This window comes from Sinocyclocheilus anshuiensis, unplaced genomic scaffold (assembly GCF_001515605.1).
Source record: "Sinocyclocheilus anshuiensis isolate Anshui unplaced genomic scaffold, SAMN03320099.WGS_v1.1 scaffold3360, whole genome shotgun sequence".
Lineage (NCBI taxonomy): Eukaryota > Metazoa > Chordata > Actinopteri > Cypriniformes > Cyprinidae > Sinocyclocheilus > Sinocyclocheilus anshuiensis.
In genome coordinates, this window is record NW_015553483.1 from 123,374 (window position 1) to 130,220 (window position 6,847).

The 6,847-nt window shown below is 36.3% G+C and overlaps 1 pseudogene; it reads left to right on the forward strand.

Moving 5' to 3' along the window:
* Positions 1-6,847, forward strand: part of LOC107668339 (low-density lipoprotein receptor-related protein 1-like) — a 138,025-nt pseudogene that overhangs the window by 54,291 nt on the left and 76,887 nt on the right.

Here is a 6,847-nt window from a genome sequence, read left to right on the forward strand (position 1 = left end):
GTAACAATATTGCACAATATTTCTTTTGAACAGATTTTCAGTGTCAAATGCATCTCCTGGCAGTGACTGGTTATGATCAGATTTTAAGACTTTCTTGTGAAAGCTCTTGTAAAATGGTTATTTTATTTTGAAGTTTAAAACTTTTCTTAGACCTTCTGTAAATTGAGCGGTTGGATCATGGTGCACCTACCAACACTCGTCAGATCACGTTTACACGTGTATTTAGCTCTTTCAGCTTATGATCAGATCAACTGAGACGGATGTACCTGGTATAAAAATCCTGTAGGATTATAAAGGAGTTCCTTAAGTAAATATTACCATTGTGATTTTTGTACTTCCCTGAACCGTTCCCACATGAACATATCAGACAAAATCACTGTTTTGATGGATGTGGCTTTCCCAGACCTGTGTGTATCCGGTGGGCACGTGGAGACTTGTTTTTTGTCTGAGCAAAGCCACAGTCTGAGTTCACACAGAGGTTGGTGGACAGTGATGCAGTGTTTGGCAGCACAGCAATACCCACAGTATAAAACCAAGTGCACTCATCTGTGTCCAGTCAAACCTTTTAATCATACGCTCTGTGTGTCTGTGTTTTTGGTTGGTTGAGCAGTGAAGCCCCTGTTGCGCTTTTATATTTTGCCAAGATGTCCTAAATGCGTCTCGAAGAGCATTAAAGGCTTTTCACTGTACACCGCATGCATGGAAATCACGTACGACAAGCCATTTTCACAAATATCAAGTATCAAGTACCAAGTATCACGTTTTGCACATAGACACTCATAACGGACTAAGGCTGATCCTAGGTGGTTTTAGGTGGTTGATTAGCTGGACAACCAGCTGTAGGTTGACTTGTTTGGGGCTGGTATCATGGAAGTCTGGTTTATCTGGTTAACTGTGTTCATTTTATCTAGTTCATTCAGCTCGTCTGCTGTTTCTGTTTCATGCAGATATTTTTTATGTATAGTTTCACAAAACTGAAGTCAAACCATTCTGTTTTTGCTTCAAATTTCGAAATTATACAATTTAATTTAGATTAAAAACTGCTCATGTTGCGTGGATGCAGCATCTTTGTTTGGATCATGATTAAAATGCAGTGGTTGCCTCTAATTTTAAATGGAAAGAGCACAGACAAAGACTTATTTTGTTTATATGAAGATATTTATTTTATTTGTGTTACTTATTTATTTGATTTGGGGTTTGTTTTAAATTTTCAATTTAGTTTTGTTATTTACATTTACATTATATTTAAATTTTGTCATTTAGCAGACACTTTTATCCAAAGCAACTTACAAATGAGGACAATAAAAGCAATCAAAATCAACAAAAGAGCAATAATATGCAAGTGCTATATTAGTATATTATTATAGTGTTATATTTCAATTTCATAAAGAAACGCACAGCATTTTGTCCAAGCAATAATAAAAGGACGCATTTAATTTATAATTTGTCTTAAATCTCATTTTGTAAATAAAAAAACGTGTATTTCAATTTCATAAAGAAACGCACAGCATTTTGTCCAAGCAATAATAAAAGGACGCATTTAATTTATAATTTGTCTTAAATCTCTTTTTGTAAAAAAAAAAAAAAAATCGTGAATCGAATCGTGAAATCAAAATCGTGAATTGAATCGAATCGGAAGTTGAGTGAATCATTACATCCCTACTGATTGCTCATTGTTCCTATATTCATTTAGGCCTATATTATTTACTTGATTATTTTAAACAAGTTTGACTTTGATTTAATTTTTATTTCAAAATATTTATATGTTATTATATTATATTAATTGAATTGTATTGTATTATATTGTAAAATCCAAAAGCTGACAAATGTTGTTGTTTTTTTTTAGCCAGTTTGTCCAGTCCTACTTACCAGTTTTATAATCTCTTCTGTATAATATTTATTTTGGATGTGGATGTTTCTCTGCTAACTGTTTATTCTCTCTGTTTCCTATGCTGTAGAGTATGCTCATAACTGCACCATCATGGGCTGCCAGTACAACTGTTCAGTGACACTGTCGGGTCCAAAGTGCTACTGCAGGAATGGCTATGAGGTGGGAGAAGATGGAAAGCAATGCAAAGGTGAGCTTTGAATGACTTTATGATTTTATTATTAAGTGATGACTGTAGAAGTATTGAACAGGAAACATGTGACTTTTTACCTTGTGGCTTTCTCTGTCAGACTTTAACGAGTGTGCAGTGTATGGGACTTGCAGTCAGACATGCACAAACACAGATGGCTCCTACACCTGCAGCTGTGTGGAGGGCTACTTGTCTCAACCAGACAACCGTTCCTGCAAGGCCAAGAACGGTAGGAAATGAACATAGTTTCTGCTGATCCTTTGTTCTTTTTGTCTTGCTCGCTGTGGTCAAATCCTTGTTTTCCCATCTATGTTTAAGACCCTGTAGATCGGCATCCATACCTCCTCATAGCCAACTCCCAGAACATCCAAGCCACCTCTCTGAGCGGAGCCAATCCCATCTCCATCAACACCAAGCAGACCACCGCTATGGACTTTATCTACGCCCAGGAGACTGTGTGCTGGATCCACATGGGTGACTCACCTGCTGCCACCCATCTCAAGTGTGCCAAATTCCCCAATGCCAAGAGCTTCACAGAGGAGAAGACCATCAACATCTCCCTCAGCCTGCACCGTCAGTACCATGTTCTTAATTGTGTGTTTTACATGAATGTCAGATGTCAGTTTGGGCAAGATGATCCAAAAAAAGCATGAACTGAAATTTATTTGTTAAGGCCTTCATGGTTTACAGCAGGGATGGGCAAATGGTGTCCGGTGGGCCACATACGGCCCGCACTTTCTTTTAGTGCAGCCCGCTGGATCACATTATACACAAGATTATCAATTTTAAAACATTTGAAAAGTAAGTCACGGAAAGATTGCTTTCAGTTCATGATGTTAATACTAACTCCAACCAGGATAGGTCGCTAGTTTTCAGCCACTTCCGTATTAATCAGCATAGTAGTATGTGCACTCTAATGTGAACGTTCACTAAAGTTGCATCCCAAATGATGCACTACTCACTATGCACTTATACACTATGTACTTATGCACTATGTACTCAACCATGTTGTGTATGACTTATATAAGGTTATTTTGTCATTCATAATCGGAGTCTGATAGCCCCTCCCCCTTCGCTACATAATTAAAGCTTCAGTGTGAACGTACTACTTGCACTATTTATATTACAAAACGTCATAGATTAGTGCATAAGTATGCAATTTGGGACGCACCTTAACATTAGCAAAATAAATAAAAAAGTTGACAATGAAAATCGTATTTTCCAGTCAAGATGGTAAACAGATTATTTTTTTTACCAAGTTTAAGGGAATACCCATATTTTTGGATTGTTTGGAAACGTAACCTGTAATGAAAGATTTTAATTTAAATCACCATTACTCCACCGCTCACAAAGACGGTAGAGTTGCACTTGCCTCAAATTTTAAAGGTAAAATGCAGTTTTTTTTCAAAATGCACGGTATGTATGCACTGAATTATGTTCTTAGGGTTTCTTAAAGTCTTAAATTTAATTGTATCAAATTTAAAGGTGCTGTATGTAATTTTTTGACTGTACCAAAGCATAAAAACACCATAATATATGTTCACATACTTGTTTCTCTGAAAAACAACGCTAAAGCCAGTTATTCTACTTTGAAAATGTGCATTCCGTGTCAGCATGTCTGTTTTTGTTTTTGTCTGTGTGATTCCACCCACTGCCAGTTTAACCAATTGTATTTCGACACCCCGGGTTGCCAGAGAGCGGAAAACAGCGTATCGCAGCCATGGAAGCCAGCAAATGAACTGGGTCAGAGACTGCAGATTCTACCCGACCTAAAAAGCCTTGGCATCAATCTAAAAACCTCTAAGACCAGAGGCATATTAAAATGAGGATAAATCAAATCATCAGCTTGCAGTATAAGACTTACCGCCTTCCATTGTCAAATGCGCTCATTCCCATTGCGTGTCCTCAATCTGACAACTCGCTGGAGCATCGCCTCTGAGGAGGAGGGGCGGGATAAACAATATTTTGAATTTGGACTGCAGTACCCATTTCAACCGCCAGCTGTCAATATTACATACTGCACCTTTAAGGCCATAAAACTCTTAAATGGTACAAGAAAGTCTTAATTATGATTCCAATAGGTCTTATATTTGGGGACGGAAAGACAAGAATTGTGATCTGGCTTAATGGCTATGATTTCTTTGAATATGAGCGCTGCAGGTTTCAAAGTTAGGTGCTTTGTGTTCTGCCATTACCGGGGAATTTTTTTATTTTTGCCGTTCCGAAAGACTGCTGGCAGAGAATGAATTTGCATTTTCAATAAGCCCGTCTGCTGTTTTTGTTTAGACCAGTGCGAAAATTTACCCATATTTTTACGCAGCAAGTTATTTAATATTATTGATGATTAATAATTTAAATTAATTAAAAAAATGATATTTTTGACTTATCCCTTTTCTTAAAATTTTTCTTTCACTTTTTCTGTCCTCTTAGGCCTCTGTACAATTGATTGTTGTAAATTTACAGACAATGCAATTGAGATATTTACATAATGCTTGTCAACTGACAACAAAGTTTCCCAATTGAATTGGCATAACTGCACACGTTTTATATTTAATAAAATCTTTAAAAACAAATTACATTAATTATACTTTGATTTCCTTTTGTAAAAGGTGTGTGGATGTGTATTAGTAATCTGGCCCCTTGGTATAAAGAAGACCTAATGCTGGCCCTCGACACTATCAAAGTTGCCCATCCCTGGTTTACAAGAAATAATTTGAGCTTCCTTGTTTGGGTTGTATCTGTGGTTACAGATTTTTGCTGCCAAATGAATAGTTCATCCATAAACAGAAGTTAATAAAGGTTCTGTCATCATTTACAATTCCTCATTTCAGACCCATATGACTTGCACTACCATTCAGAAGTTTGGGGTGCATGAGATTTTTTTTAAATATTTTTGAAAGAAACACTCTTGCTCAACAAGGCTGCATTTATTTGATCAAAAATACAATAAATCATTATTATTACAAAACTAAAACTACTAAATATTATTACAATTTAAAATAACTGTTTTCTGTTTAAATATATCTTAAAAGGGAATTTATTCCTGTGATGGAAAAGCTGAATTTTCAGTAGCCATTACTCCAGTCTTCAGTGTCCCATGATCCTTCAGGAATCATTAGTGCTCAAGAAACATTTTTTTTTTAGCATTATCAATGCTGAAAACAGTTGTGCTGCTTAATATCTTTGTGGGTTCTTTGATGAATAGAAAGTTCAAAAGAACAGCATTTATTTAAAATATACATCTTTCATAACAATATAAATGTCTTTACTGTCACTTTCGATCAATTTAATGTAGGCTAAACAAAAGTATCAACAAAAAAAAAAAACTTACTGACCCGAAACTTTTAAACGGTAGTATAATTTCTTCAGAAGGAAAAATTTAGAGTGATTTGCTGGTTGCTGTTTTCCATGCAGTTACAGTAAATGGAAACCAAAGCGTTCAAACTGCCAAAACAATCTATTAATAGAACCGTGGCATGGAAGTATCACAAAAGCAGTCCATATGACTCTTGTGCTGTATACCAAGTGTTTGTGTGAGGAACAGACCAAGCTGGAGAACCAGACCCAGTCTGATTAATGAATGAATCATTCAAACCGGTTTTGTCACCTGGATTAAGCAATTCATTGACAAGATCTGACTCAAAAGAACAATTTGTTTGTGAATTGGGCATCATTATTTCTCTCATGATCTGTGGGGTGGATGTCAAGATTTTATGACTTTTAGAAGTCTTGAAATATAGCACTATTTTTAGGCTACTTTTATGGTGCTATTTTGTTAATATCCCCCGTTCTCATTCACTAACCTAAAGAGTGCCCACATTATTTTTTTTAAATGTAACTCTTCCATTCCATTGACGAAAGGTCACATTGTTTTGTAACAAAATTATGTTGATGTGCACTTTCTCTTGATGCGTTTTTGGCCCCGGTTTCCCATCTGCAGTGACAGAGAAAGGACTTTACATATTTATGTCAGTATTTATCACTTTTGATTCGGCTCAGTCTATGATTAATCTTAATGTTTGTCTGGAAAACATATAATTAGTGTCTTCACAGTGACATACCGACAGTGGCATGGTTGTTCTAGATAGTATAACACAATAACTGTGATTTAGGATGTCAATGATACGCTGTTTACTGCTCAAACCATTGCAGCAATTGCTACGACACCTTTCATAACGTATAACATCAGCCATTACATCAACTGTTGCATCACCTAGACATTCCTGCCCTGTAGGGAGTTTCTGTATTATTAGGTCTGTCTTATTTGCCACCTGGTCTGGTTTTGTTCCTACTGTAGCTGTGTTCAAGCAGGATTAAACAGCCTGCAGGTTTTCTAGTTTAGAATGTGGGAAAATATTTCCCTTGCATGTTTACTGCTAAAAAGGGTTTTCCAAAGTTCTCACACCCCAGTCTGCATTGCTTAAATGAGTCCAACCACAAAGTGCGTCATGAGCACAAGTGTTGGGGAAAAGAGGGCAGGGATGAACTGTACTTCTCCATAGAACTTACAGAATTGTATGCTGACATGGCACTAAATAATTCTGGCCTGCATTTTGCTGCGTGGCATATCATCAACACACAGATACAATAATTACTGATCCATGTATGCATGTATATATGTGTGTGTGTGTGTGTGTGTGTGTGTGTGTGTGTGTATATGTGTATATAAAAAAGACAAAAAGGGCACCTGTTGAATCACACTGGTCTGCATTTTAGTAAGCATGATTATTGCCATTCTAGTTCAAGTTTTCATTAAATTCAGTATATAA